Consider the following 15766-nt stretch of genomic DNA (forward strand, 5'->3'; position numbering starts at 1 on the left):
TCGTATTTACAACGAGAATATGATTCATTTTATATTGGCCGTAAAAGAATTTCTTGTGAAATACACATAGAAAACATATGACGCAAAGTTTCCTTTGTAGAACCGGCCTAACACTGAGTTAAAAATACAACTGGAGTTACTGATCGAGAATTGCGAGACGTTGGCTGCAATTTTTACCAGGGGTTGAATCGGTTAAAGTACATTGTACTTACTACATTTGAACTAGGGAACTGTGTGATTGATTGTGCATAATAAAACCATGAGCCAATGAGCTAATTCACCTTCTTCAGCGACTCGATTTTTTGACAGAATTGTCGTACAGTTCAGTGCTACCTCAAATTTAGAGATATAATTCAGCGAGTCTAAAGCTTTTCTATCGTTGTTTAAAACATTCTAGAAATGGACCGAGTAATTTCTCAAACAAATTTCAAAAATCTAAACACACCTGACTCAAAGCTTGGTCATTGTAGCATACGTATTTATTAAGGCAATAGACCAAATATTTTAAGTATCCTTTTCATCATATTATTTAATGGGTTTCATGTTGGTGACGTTTGAGTGCACCAGATGTTTTTCTATCATTTTAGGTTATATTTCACGAATTGTTACTCTTTGGTTGAGAAAAAGAAATAGTTAAAATAGTTTTAAAATATAAAAAAAAAACTATCATAATTGTCAAAACACCCGCTACATAAACCGTCAGAACTAACCTAACTGGATAAAAAACATCCAAAAGAATGATAAATCTATCAGGAAGAATGTTTAATCTGTGATAAGATGCTGGGCTAGTATCGATCTAGTGGTGACTCACTTCTAATTTTTGCTTTGTAAATATACCCTCCCACCATGCCTTGACTCGGCCAACTGATGCTATTTTACTACTAGCCTTTCAGCTAGCTAGGTTTGGCATTGAATGCATATTGTAGAGTACTATAGTGTGTATGATGGGACCTGTCTGTATCCTAACCCTCTATCTGGAACTGGCCCTTTAACCATTGGCAGTCCTCATGTATACGGAGGGTTAGGAGACAGGTTCCATCATACAGAGTATAATAATTGCAATTTATTGTGAATTGAGGGATATTTTGTAACATTTTTTTTTTTTAAAGTAAAGTACAGTAGGTAAATTGTTACTTTCGATGCAAGGTTAGGCTGATATTGGACTAAAAGACTGAGGTTTATGTAACCACCCGGTTTGGTTTTTATTCCTGTTGTTTATTTAACTTAATAAAACACTCGTGTACATTTTTTATTGAAAAGATGACAAAACGTATCCTAAGAACGAATCCGTACATAAAAATATACCCCAGGGGAATTAGCTGTCCTCTTGGGTTATACGAACATAAAAATTATGAAATGCAAAGTATTCAAAACCAATATAAAATTGCTAGTATGACCGATGATCATATAAAATCACATATTTCTATAATCAATGACTCACTATAGAACAAAGTAAACTTGCCACATAGTTTTACAAAATATATTACCTATTATCATCTTTGTGGCAGTGTAAAGGCAAAACTGTTAGTATGGAAATATATTTTCTTTAATTTGTTTACGCAATTTATATTTAGAAACATAAAATGTATAATTTAAGTATTATACAACTTACCTTGACTTGATAATTAGCTTGTCAACTTTTGGATTGCTCCGACAAACTAATCAGACCGATAACGTCAACGGTGTTATCGGGATGGATTCATTCCAATAGATCATTATCCTAAAACAATTGGATAAAACTCAACCTAATATAATATTTAGAAAACTGTTCCCCAAGCCAAGAGCGTGTACTCTAGTCGTCATTTAAATCGCAATTGTATTGTTCAATCTTGGATACAACTTGATTGCAGATCGCTGAAGAATTCCGCAAAGACAAAGTAAGGTTGCCAAAACATACCTTTGCGCCGTTCTTAACAATAGCTGTTGGCAAAACTTCTGTCCTTGCAACTAGAAATACTCAGCGGTAGTTTACACATCATAGCTGGTGTGATTGTCGCTTGTTTGGTGTTCCAGAGCAATTCCTCTGGTCAATTAAATATTAGACAACGGTGAGCTTTCCCATTAAGCTGTCGAAAAAGTTTCAGGATATGATAAATGAAGTGTCAAAGTCATGCCAGTACAGTAAGTGGAAGAGTTAAAAGATGCTAAAGTTGAAGAAGGCTTAGGGACGATGAGGAAGTCGCGCAACGATAAACTCGTACAACGATAAAATCGGACACCGCTAAAGTCTGACTACGAAGAAGCTGGGCAAATTTAAATGTGCTCCAGTTTAACGTTGCACCACAGCCATTTCTAATACACAAAAGGTCACTATAGCCACCTCTAACCTGTGTATTAGAGAAGGCTATGGTTGCACGCCAAACGACAGACCTGGAAACGTAATCTGTCCTGGTTTATCGTTGTCCGACTTTGTCGCGGTCCCATGCCCAAGCTCAAGAACATTTTGTAAGTAATCCACCAGCTAAATCGTCAGATCACGTCAAGAGAAAAACATCCAATCAAGTCTTCATAATGTTCCAGATTTCTTTAGTAGCCTAATAGGATCGAAATTTATCATTAGGAAAGATGTGACGTAGGAAAGTTGAGCAGATTAGATTTGGATGCCGGACCATAAGGTGTCTTATTTTAAGACGAAGATTGGTAAACATTAGTTCGAGTGAAGACTATGATGATTTGTGATGAATCAGATAAGCCGTTTCTTTAGCCTATACATTTTATTAAAGAGCCAATGATAAATCGCTGTTTCTTCTTCTTGTGACTTCTTCAGAGATGAAATGTACGTTTTGAAGATATTTCATACCTACAACATACAATTACAAATATACTGGTTGTATGTAACTAATTTTAATAATTGAATTTCCTTAGAAAATTTAAGGGGTTTGTTTCTTTGACTGATGAATCTTTTCATGTTAACCTCTTTCCTGTGCAAATATGTTCATTGTAAACTAAGTTTTCACCTCATAGTCCCCTAAATGTCTACCAAACATCTAAATACGGTTTCTGGCCTGCACAAAGTTAATAAAGACTCCATAATCTGTGTCTGATTGTCATAATTTACGGGCAAATCTTCCGAGGGTTTGGATGCCAAGTAGTTCTTGGCATGTACGAACAAATCTATTACTCAGGTCGTCGTTATGGACTGAGTAATCTATGATCGTGATATCAATCCTATGAAACGTCTCCACAGTTTGCAAAGGTAAAAGACACACACGGACTCTATCTTACGATTCTTACTAACTGGCTTTAACCTGCAAGCGTATCTTTTTAAGAAATAGAAATGCGTTACGCACCGTCAGGGTCTAGGTGTATTTACCCTGGTGTATAGTACTCTCATCCACCAAAACTAGGGCTTACTTTTACTTGGTAAAAGACACCTTTCGGTCTCTGATCTGGCTATAGGACTGGACCTTGCCTGCAATTGAAACCTTCTCGGAAATTAGAGGGTAGTTTTGAACGCCGAAAATGACATTCCAGCCGTGACATTCTGCTGGTGTATCACAGCTGTTCGGTTCTAACCTCTTTCTGCACTCTCCTGGCAAAGGCAGAAACTGCTTTAACGATTCGCTACTGAATACCAGATGAATAAGTAACTTCAGCAAAATAGGGGCAACGGCTGTTTCAAGATTCCTTGTGATTCATTCTCAGAATCCTGCCTCATGCAATTAAAGAAGGTCTGCAGGACATCATCGTAGTAGGAATCACCGTACTGACAATATTGGCTCGTTGACTTTCAATCTTGTGATGGTAGGCCCCTAGACAGCTGTGTCTGGTGAGAAGTGGTATATGAATCTCTACCACTCCGTGCTTTCGCTCAATAAACTTGCAAAGATCCCCAATGAAACTCGCCATCCATCTTCCTTGTTAGTCCACTGACAGCAGTGTCACCAATGCTCACAGTACGTTCTTTGATTTCACTTCAGTACGGATCAAAGTATCCCCTCAATATTTCGATTCTGCTTAAAAGCAAGAAGGTCAATGGGAATCACCATGGCAACTACGAGGACGGCTATAGCACTGACTCTGTTTAGTATGCTGAAGAAATCCGAAGATCGCCTCTCCCTTGTACCGCTGCCATATGTATTCTCAGAACTTTCTTTCGGAGGGCACCCATGTCACTTTAGAAAAGAAGAATGAAATAAAAAATGGAAATCCGCACCCACCGATTACTGCCAATCGTTCCACCAACCTTACACTTACCTGCCTAAATTGGCTACGATCTTTTCCACTTCCGCCGGTGCAAAAGTTATCTGATCCTGGAATGTGAGCTGAAAATCCAGTCCATTCTAAGAAATGAAGCATATACAAACCTACGCTTTGTCTGAAACATGCGTTCTAATAACGTCCCTCATTGTTACCCTTATCCTGATACATATTGAAACTTGGCAACACCGCAATATAACTCAAACTACCTTCTCACATGTTGACTTGTATTGTAAGTAAAATGTTCATACGATGGCACATCATTGTACACGTCTTTTGTTCATCTTTCAATTGCCATTTTGAAATGCATGAAACCTGTTGAATAATCTAGACCTCTCTTAACACTAACCAATGGCTGCAAACGGCGCTACTGGGTGTGTCTTGAACCTAAGTAATTCAAAGAGTATTTAAATGCAGTGCGTGGCATCTCAGTGAAATTTGTCAAATTCCGTGTTGACGACAGAAGCCAGTGACCTGGGAGCTGGTGACGCTCAAATCACAGTTATTTACTGGCCACCGGCCTACTGTAACTCTATACAACGTTCTATGTTTAGCACCAACCATCTTCTCAACTCAGTCCAGCTTTTTGTGACCGCTATTATTTAGTCAAATTCCCTCCAGTTAACTTTAGACGACGGCTTTCCCTCGTATTTCCTTTCCCTCTAGCTCAACTGTCCTCTGAGTTTAAGTCTTGTTTGTTGTCTAAGGTGTAATATAAACTAATTTTAATTCTATACACAAATTATCTGTTAATAGTCTTGTTTTAGGAAATAATACTAGAGCTCGCCCAGCCCTACATGTTTGCTAAAAGGTAAAATCTGTATTATTTCCTCAATAATAATGGCGAAACCCCCAAAAAAGTGAGAACATGTCTACAATTTAAAACATATTTTAAAGATTAATATGTTTTTTTTTACTATTAAAATCATATTACTATTATTTATTATGGTATTTTCTTGTAGATAACATTATGGCGAAGAATCTAAGACTAATATTATACTTTTCGAGGTGGAATTATTTGGGAACAATAAGTTTTTAAGTGGAACCTTGCAGTGTTTTATCGATTGTCCGCCATTTTCCAAGATGGCGGATATTGCTACAGTGGGAAAAGTTGGAAATTTTAACAAAATGTTAAGGGACGCATGCCTAACACATTCCAGTTGGTTTTGCTTTGTTATTAATTTTGCCCAGGTCATGCCTAGTTTTATGCTACTCGTCTTAGACTAATTTATTTTTAAGTCCACTATGTATTATTTAAATTTTATTACTGATGATAATATTCCCATCTATTTTTTATTCTACCTTACAAAACGTTAATTCAACTATAATAATTAATATTCATTATTAATATTAAAAATATCACGTGGGCTGAGGTTGTTTCATTTACCAGTGCAATAAATAGTTAAAATGGTATCATGCAATAAACTATAGCTGGAATTTTTTAGGAAAAAACTTTTTATTATTAGAAGAACAATCTAAGATCTATTGTCTACTATCTAATGTCTACAACGTTAGACGGGCAAAAGGTTAACAAAAAACAATATAGCCTAAAGAAACAATAACTGTACCTTATTTCTTATGCAGACTCAACTTTCTGTAATTTTAACTTTTAATGCTTTTTTTTCATTAAATGTTTCTTCGTGAGCTTGAAAGGGCAAACAATTGCTTTCATCATTTGAAACTTTTGAGGTTATACATTCCAGACACCCCTGCAAAATCTCATTTCCTTTCTGTATGCTTTCCTCGTCTAAGCTCCACATCACCGATTCAATGGAGTGCCAAGTTGCTTTTGCTGAATTTAATAGGTGACGTTTTTTACTCCACCGTCATTGAAGTTCATAGTAATGGGTCTTTTCTTCAATGCCGTGTCAGTGATCCAAGAATTCGTCACGAATGGTACAATTATTATTATTCTCATAATTGCCAAATTCATCGTCACTTTTAAAAATGGGTTATCAAATAGCCTTTCGTGAATTAAGTTTAAATCCAACTTTTGGTACTGAATGCTGATGAAAATAATGTGTTAGCGTATTAATCTCTCCATAAAGTCTGGGCAGTAAAGCTACATTTCCTTTTGTTTATGTCAAAATTAACATCGTACGTCATGGTTGAGTGGATTTGGAAATGTGTTTCAGAAACAGGCACAATAACACAGCCATGTAGACTTTCTGCTGAATTTAGTTTATCCATAACATGAGTAACAAACCACGGGCGCCCGTGTAAGTACTTTGGAATTTCTTCAGAGTACATTCTACAGCTTGATGACATTAATGAGTTAACCTAACCCGCCATGTTAAACTTCCCTATCCCAAGCGTGATGTATACAACTTCTTTACTTCTCGAGTGATGTAAAGTTTGAAAAAACTCACTTGGTGAGGTAATGAAACCCATTTAAATAACATTGATTGAGTGCTTAACTTAAAAATATATACCTCCATGGAGCTAACGACGTTCCACGCTAGAAATCAGCTGTGCACTTGAATTTTATTGTTATGCTTTGAAGAATTTTCCTAACCTAGCTTTTGTTTGTTAATGAACGTTACTGTTAGAAGATGAGTGAAATGGATAATGAAAAATATTGTTCGTAACCTCCTGTATATTGTCGGGTCAGGTAAAATCTTGTACGTTACACGTTACGCAAGAGCTTGTTTACATCACTTAGGATAAATATGCAACTCGCTTCCGCTTCACAACATTCACCTGCGTGATGTAAAAACGCTCTTACTACACTTGTAATGTAAATAGCTTTACTTACTATTACTATTACCTACCTTTCGGGTAAGAACTGGCTCAATAAAACCGAGACAATCTCACTCAGAGAACATCCTTTGTACCCTTCTATGTACGTATATTTCAATTCTTTATTGAGTCTTTCAACTCCGTTGTTTGAGCTGGTGAACATTTCTAATGGTTTGTAAGCTAATGTCCATCGTTTGATTTCAAGATACTGTACCATGTGTTTTCAAAATTGTTTTTCAACTTCGACTCTTAATAATGTTTTCACTCTTTCGATATTATTACGGCCTCTTCCATTTGTGCAATGTTGGGGACATTCGCAATTTTCCTTAGTAAATTTAAAGCTTCTTTATTTGGAATTGACACATTTTTGGATTTTTATAGCCATCGGCTCCAAGCCTGTTCCCAATGAAATGAACAGATGAACAAATTTATATTTTTGAAAACTTCTTCCAGGCTGACAATTTCTTCCGTGGCGAAATCCACCATTCCACACTGTGGGGATATGTCTGGGTTGAAGGAATATATAAGCTTCTGTCTTCCGTCAGGATCGAACCGGTGACCTTCTGATTTATAAGCTGCACTGTAAACACTTGTTTCGTGTTGTAAATTGATTAATATTTATAAGCAAGGAGAACGTGAAGAGAGTCAATCAAACGTCCTTCTTAGCCTGGAAACAACTTTCTGGCTAGGTTAAATAGTTCAGCAGTAGGCCTATGTGGCTATCGGTCTTTTTGCAGAAATTGTTGTATTTTCTATACCTAAAATAAGCTTTTTATATGCAGTGCTATACATTTTTGCAGCCAACAACGTGTTTGCCTTTGTTTGTAATCTTTGATCTTTGTTTATTATAATTCTTAGTTTGTCAACAAGATATATATAATAATGATTTTTTAATTACAAATTACACACATTAATATCAGGATTTGTACATCTTACATAACGCTTACAGAGCAAATAATAACAATTAGTTGACTGCACTACGTTGTATTCAACTGCGGATGAATCTGTAACTTTTTAATGAAATCTACTAACAGAAAACCAACTCTTGAAAATGGTTTGGGTGTCTGCCAGTCAGTGTTGCCAAACCCACCAACAAGCTGCCAACGTCCCAACATGAAAAGTAGCCGGGTAAAACAAATATGCATGTACAACTGTATTTAATTTTAATCTGGTATTTGAGGAGTCTAGACTTAGTGACTTGGCAGATTTTGAAACAGTTTAAGATCTTCCAAGTTTTAGATTGGCACTGTTCATAACAGAATTAATAAAGGATTAAGTTAAGCGGTTATTTACCCTAAATGAATTCCCGAAACTTAATCATCAATGACTTTGGGAAAAACACATCGCGTTGTTTAATCATAAGAGAAACATAGCGGAGTTAACTTAATAATAACAAATGTATTTAATGTGTCTTAACATGTCAAGTAACCTAAACAAATACAACATTTGGCATATTTGAGTTTTTGGCTTAGTTCATAATACCTTTATTATTGAGTATTGCTCCCATGGATACAATATTCGTGATTTACCTATATGGGTTTACCATCGTATAGATGTTGGTATACGGGATCTGAAATAAAAAGTAAACAAAATTTGAGACATTTGGGAAAATAAAGCCTTGGGTTCTGTACAACAATGTTATGACTTTTTAGTTCCCCAAGTAAGTAGCTTAAGATAAAAAAAATATTACAACAGTCCAAAGATCAATAATTGTTTTATTTGATAAATTACTATGTTTTTAACAGATTTTTTGTGTTCACGACATAATTTTGGTTTCCCTTAAGACGATGTAAACATACATTTACATCAATTGTTTAAGCCACATTTACACCATAGTTTGCAACAAAATGTTCAAAACATTATGATCATACTGTTTGTCCTTATGTGTTTTAAACACGTCAATAATCTCTGACCTACAACTAACTATAATTAATCACCAGTGACAAGAGCGTGGTGCTTCAGTCCCTGAGGTTTCGGGTTCAAACCCCGTCAACCGCCAATAGATTTTATCTACCTACGGGATAATGCCACTACCCTCTAGGACTTGCCTGAAGTATGTGTAAAAACAATTCCGGGCCAGAGTGTAGCGTCCTAAGATGTGAAGGTGGGACATAAGGAATCCTCTTATGTTAACCATTGAAAACCGCTGCAGCTGAAAAAGAATCAATTCTTCCAAATACTTCTTTAGATGTTACTCTTTGACTAAACTACGGCAGTGGATGACATGCTGCTGCCTTTTTAAAGTCATTTTTAACCCAGTTTCGTACCGATATGGGTCTGTGATACTCCTGGTAGTTTAAGTGTGGATGGTTCTCAATCAGACATATGAACCCAAGATTAAAAATTTGACATGAAAAGTGCAGAGAATAATTAATTCATTTCCTGATCGGTTTGGTCAACTCAAAAACTTAGGTAAGGAAACTTAACTTGGATTTAGAGTTAGTTTGGCTTTTTATGGCAGGATCGATACTCTGCAAATTTTTATTGGATTTTGAATAGTTGACATTGGCCACAAATATTTGTTTAAGTGCTGAATTTGTCAAATGTCCAGCTAAGGACGGAATTCCGTTGACCAAGAGGCGTGATCCGTGTTGGTCGTTGGTGTTGGTGGCCACATTATAGTGGAGCTCAGTTACCACGGAGGCGGGTCAATACTATTTCAAGACACCCAGAAATAGCGAAGTGACGAGGGACGAGCATCTACGGCGAGTTGTACACTGATATATACAGGGTACAGTCCACCGATATGGTGTCGTACACATAAATACAATGTACAGTCCATCGATATAATTATGGGGTTGCACAGTGATATATACAGAGTTCACTCCACTGATGTCAAGTTATGCACTGATATAATAGGGTCCAGTCCATCGATATAAGGTGTTGTACAAACCTAGGGATGTAAAACCCTGCTCGGTCCCCAAATGACGATGACAGCTGGCATGGCCAAACAACCTAATCAGTCATTAACTAACGTATGTAAAAACAGCTGAAAACATCATAGTGTGGTGAAATATATTATGCACATTACTTATCAAAAACGAACAAAAACTTGCACCTATCTTCTTATAAATTATTTTTTTAATACTAGATAATAAAACAAAATGAAAAATATCCTCTAAACATAAAATTTTAAAATACTGCCATATAAAACCTAAATGATTCACTTTTTGTTATAATACCACTAAATAACAAATGTAAAATACATTTTGCATACAAGTACTTATTAAAAATTGAACAAAAATATACATTATCTTCTTACTTATCTATTACTTTTATACTAGATAATAAAACAAAATAAAAAAAATATTCTCTTAACATAAAATTAAAAAATAATACCATTTATAACACCTAAATAATTCACTATTTTGTTGTAATAATACTGCTAAATAACTGGTGTCATATACATTTGGAATACTTTATTAAAAAATAACAAAAACTAACTTATTGTCTTATTATTTTGATACTAGATAATAAAACAAAAAATAACCTCTTAAAATAAAATAATAAAAAAATACTACCTAATCATTTACTTTTTGTATCAAATAACTGAAATAATAAAATTTTGCAAAATGTTACATAAAAATCCTGAAATTAAAAACCAAAATGTCTTAACTTATAATTACTTATAAAAACTAGTGAAAATTGCTGCCACCAATCGCATACAACAATATTCCACACTGTGTCAAGTCCAGTTTGCATTGGAAGATAAGACTACCTTGCTCAAGCTGCCTAACAATTAATTAGCTCAAAGGACTGTAAAATGATACTATTTGTAAAGTTTATATAAGAGTAGGAGGAAAGGCTGATTTTGTTCTTTAGTGATAATTATTTATTCGGTTCTTAATTGAGTGAAGAACTTCTTGTGGTCATCACTACGTATGACAGGAATATTTCCTTCACACAAAGACTATGTACACTATGTCCATACATTTGGGATACATCGTTAGGTTTTATTCAGATGCTTAACAGTGAGGTCCCTTATGTTTTTTGTCTTTTCAAATAAATTTACAGTTTTGACTCCTTTCAGATCAAAACTTTGTTGCGTTTTAATAACACAAGTCGATATTTCGCTTGCTCCCCTATTGCTATGGGTCTCATCCCAAGTGTAACAACTAACATCTTTGTTTCCCATGTCGTAATAGTATATTACGTTACAAGTCCTGAAAATAAGTGTTTACCGGACGAGTGTGGTCGTTCCCGTGCGAGACAAACCGAGTACGGGATTACCATACGAGTCCGGTACACACATTTTGGACGAGTTACGTACGATAGTTTACGCCATACTACTTAATTCGTACAAATCCTTATATATTTCCACCAACTAAAGGACTAAACATCACTAGTCATAACCTTTAAGAGAGGTTATGTTTTTGTTTATAACCAAATCATTGCCACGCAAATACAGTATAATCAGCTGATTGGTGTCCGGTAAAACTCATTGCAGAACAGTATTACGCAATGAAACCCCATTTGAATAAGCTGACGGCAAACAGCTGTTCTGGACTAAATCCTTGCGTGGGAAGTTCGTCAAAATAATGTAGTGTGGCGTAAACAGTAATGACTGAACACTGCTACACGTGGCTTATAAAATAGTGCACTTTCTTTGGTTATTGGTAGGTGAATGACCTGTTGCAAGTCAAAGGAGGCAGTCATTTTGGTTTTATCTTCTGTAGATTCTAGCTTGCAATTGTATTTTATTTTTCTTACAGTTTTTTTCTCTTGCATGAGAATCATACTATTCTTTTAGTTTTTGTTTGAGTGTGTCATTTCCAGTCGTATACGTTATGCAAAATGAGCACTGATCCTTCTTGGGTCGGTGAAATGATAGGTTTTTGGTAACAAACACCCTTCTGTAAGTTGCAAGACTAGTCTTCTCTTATTAGCTCCTTATATTTCTGTCTGAACATGCTGTAAATCTTTGAGACAATCAAATCTGGTTGCAAGTAATCTCTAGAGCTAGAGCTGTAAACTCTACAATAATGGATTTCAACGTGACGAAATCTGTTGATATGCTGATCAATGAGCTGTTGGTTTTTTATTCCCTTCTCCTCTACTGATTTTGACTGGTGGTCACCTCTTTTCCAATAGCAATATTTTGCTGTTTTTCCTAAGTGATTTTTTGGGTCTGTGCCGGTTATCCCCACCATCAACCGTAAACTCTTCTGGCAATAGTCTTTCTTCAAAATTTTCAGGTTGAAGTCAGTTCGTGAACAATCTTCATTAGTATTCTTATGACCAGTCATCATTGTTCAAAAATGATGCCAGCATAGCAGAATAATGCATCTATGGCATGCACTAAACGACTCTCCATTGCAATTTGGAACTTCGCAATGTTGGTTTTCATACAAATTGTCATCATATATTTCAATCTGAAGGTGTTCTTGTATTAGTTTTTCAGTCACTTTAGTTTTTAACAACACCCTTTTTGGTCTGTTTTGGTTTGTAGCAAGGCTTATGTACATTAGAATGAAATGAAAAATAACACATTTAACAAAACGCTCATGAATCCGATATTTATTTACTTATTACTTTGATTTAACAAAATATAAGTAGACGATTTAAATGAATCTGAGCTACGCCACGTGTACAATTTATTGTGTTTAAAGCCAAGTTCTATTTAATAACTGAATGTAGAAACAACTTATAAGTCGGTTGTTTGTTTGTCATACGGTTTTAACAATTTTATTTGGTTTTAAATTCTCTATCTTCTTATCCTAAAAACATTTTTTTTAATACTTAAGGTTTTCATGAAATTTAATATTAAAGATTTTTAATGGGCGTCATATTGAAATTGGCTTGAGATTTTGGAACGAACTGAACTACACATTTATTCTAATTTTCAAATTCCTATAAAAAATAATCCAAGAAAAAAAATCCAAATAATTATAAAATCACAAACAGACCGACAAATAGAAATCTAGACCCATACTCATATGGCATTTTATGTTTGCCTTAGCCCAAGGAAAAAATCCACAAAACATGTCCAGACAATTTGGAAACACCCTGCATAGCTAGAAAGTGTAGCCGAGTTTCTTACTTGATCTCTATTTCTCTCAAAAGCGAAAACCGATCCTGGTTTATTTTGTATTTTTTTTATCTCACTTCTTGAGTAAGATAGTTTATATCATTTATAACGTATCTTACTAGAAGCCCGTTTTCAATTGGCACATGTACAACTTTCAGTACATTTAAATACAAGTTTCTGTATTTAAGTCATTTAAGCTATACATTTTCATTTTTATTAATCAAAGAAACCTCAGAAAAATCATGTACCATGTACGAGCTGAAAGTTTAGTAAATTTAAGATATATTTTCCTCAATCCCTAGATAGAAGGGCCATTTGAAAATTACGTTAACTGCATTTGTTTGAGACTGATCAACACAAATTCTTTATTACTCTCACACTTATGCCTAGCAAAGCCCAGCAACCAGAACAAAAAAAAAATTGAAAGCACAAAAGATACGTCAAATAACGCTTACTAGTGTACCTGTTGCTCGAATTCAAGCAATTGCGACGTATTATAGGCGTTATTTTAAAACGAATAACAGTCATAATTTCCGATGACTTTGAAAGAGTTGATTGAAAGATCATGGAAATACTCACTTTGTACAAAACTGTACGATATAATCAACATTTCTTATAAGTATTATAAAATTGTTCCCGCTCAAAGCCGCATTAGGTTGTCCATAATAACAATAAAAATATTTGTAAACAAATAATAAAAAAACATAATCCCATTTCTGCTACTTGGTGGTTTTTAGCGAATTTCCCTATAGGGAAGTAGCTATTACCGTAGGTGGCACGGTAAGACCTAGACCCGGGACCGATTTACTTTTTCATTTTGACGTCCCCAGAGGACAAAAACACTATTCGTTCAAATTTTTATATATGTATATATATATATATATATATATATATATATATATATATATATATAGACTTATATATATATACGTCCGTGAACACGATAACTAGAGTAATTTTTGTCCGATTTTGATGAAATTTGGTTTAAAGGTGTAAAGCGGGATAAACTTGAATGAGTTCGCGAACCAGCACGATCGGACCATGGGAACGGGGCTTTACGGGGGGTTTTATGGGGTAAAAATTGGTTTTTCTCACTTTTGACCCTCAAAACACAAAATTTCCCAATTTCTCTTTAGACCTTTTTAAAGAGCTTAAAAAAAAAAATAATTCAGCATATAAAAGTATTTTTGTTCGAATATTAGTAACGGAGAAAATTAAAAAAATTGTAAATTTAAAATTCCCATGTTATTCTTATGGAGAATATTGTCAAATGTTGTAGTTTGCTTGTTTATGAATATATTTTGATCAAACTTGGCAAATGTATTTATTTTGTACTAAGCTATCAATATTTTACTCAAAAACACACTTTATTAGTTTCCTTGTAGCAGCAAACCTAGGTACTCGTTAAACCTAATGTTATTAAAATATATTTAACTGAAAATCAATTCAGACAAATGGAAATTCGCTTAGTCGGCAGGTTTGCTGCGGCGGGGGTATTAATGACTTTCCTATGATTCCATAGTTTGCAAATCGGCTCTTTCAATGATTGTTCAAGAAATGCAGCACAGTGTTAATTCAGTTTTCTTTTTAGTATATCAAACTGTCCAGGCTTTCTTGCTTTTTTCATTGTAATATTTACGCCAACACAAATTCAAATAGTATTTAAATATTCCATTTCAACCAAGTCAGTAAATGTTTGATTGCAATCAAAATATTAACAGAAATTAAATTATCTAGCTGATCATAGTATAAACAAATATGTTCTTCATAAAGATAACGTGGGAACTTAAAACGCCACAGCCCAAGGGACTTTTTCAAAAATTTAAGGTCAGTTTGAAAATCTACACATCTAGAAGAATATTTTGGTATATAATATGTGGGGTTGAATCTTAAAACAAAAAAGCCTTATTGTTCAAAAATGTACATGTAGCGTATTAATAATATAAATAATAATATATTTACACTTATACTGTTTACTCACAAGACGGCAAGTACATATATATATATATATACATACAAAATTATATTCGTCTTTTGTGTATTTTTGAAGTGTCCATTCGGAATCGATTTTATATGTATATACCGACCTTACTACTGTATCTCTTTCTTTCTTTTATTCAACCCACCACGACTCATGATGTTTTTTAACACTCTAATACAGTTTTTTTATTAACCAACGGTGAAAAAATATTTTTCACCATTAATAGCGTGAGATTATTCATCTACCGACAATTTTTCACGTCTTGTTGGTATTTTTTGCAGTCTCGGATGAATAAAAAAACACATTTTAAATTGTAAAATAAAACGTTCATTGAGTCACATACTTTTCATGAAATATCTTCATGCCTATTTAAAGATTTAATGGAATAAATTTTAAAAATAGTATTTAAGGCCATGATGAAGATATCAACTAGTTTACCTACAGATATAAAACCTTGTTGTAAAGCTGAAGATTCTTTTAATTAACGTTAGGAAAATAAGTTGAGAAGTTGTTATGTACAACAGAATCAACAATTGACCGAACAAATTTTCGTAGGTGTAAATAAACTATGTTCCTGTCTAAATCAGACTTTTACTTAAAACTAGCTTTTAAAATCACATACTAAAATTTTATTTTAAAATCAAGTTTATATTAAGTCTAACTGATAAACAAACTAAAATATTGTTTTATTTTCACGGGTTTTTTAATGACTATTAACACACTCGAATAAGAAATATTTTAACAGATTGATGATTAAGAATTTTAGTTGAAACTATGTTGAAGTGGATATAGGTTTTTCAATATATAAATGTTAAAGT

This window comes from Macrosteles quadrilineatus, unplaced genomic scaffold, assembly GCF_028750875.1.
Source record: "Macrosteles quadrilineatus isolate MER2022 unplaced genomic scaffold, UCM_ALF_1.0 Scaffold_2__2_contigs__length_208266976, whole genome shotgun sequence".
Taxonomy (NCBI): Eukaryota; Metazoa; Arthropoda; class Insecta; order Hemiptera; family Cicadellidae; genus Macrosteles; species Macrosteles quadrilineatus.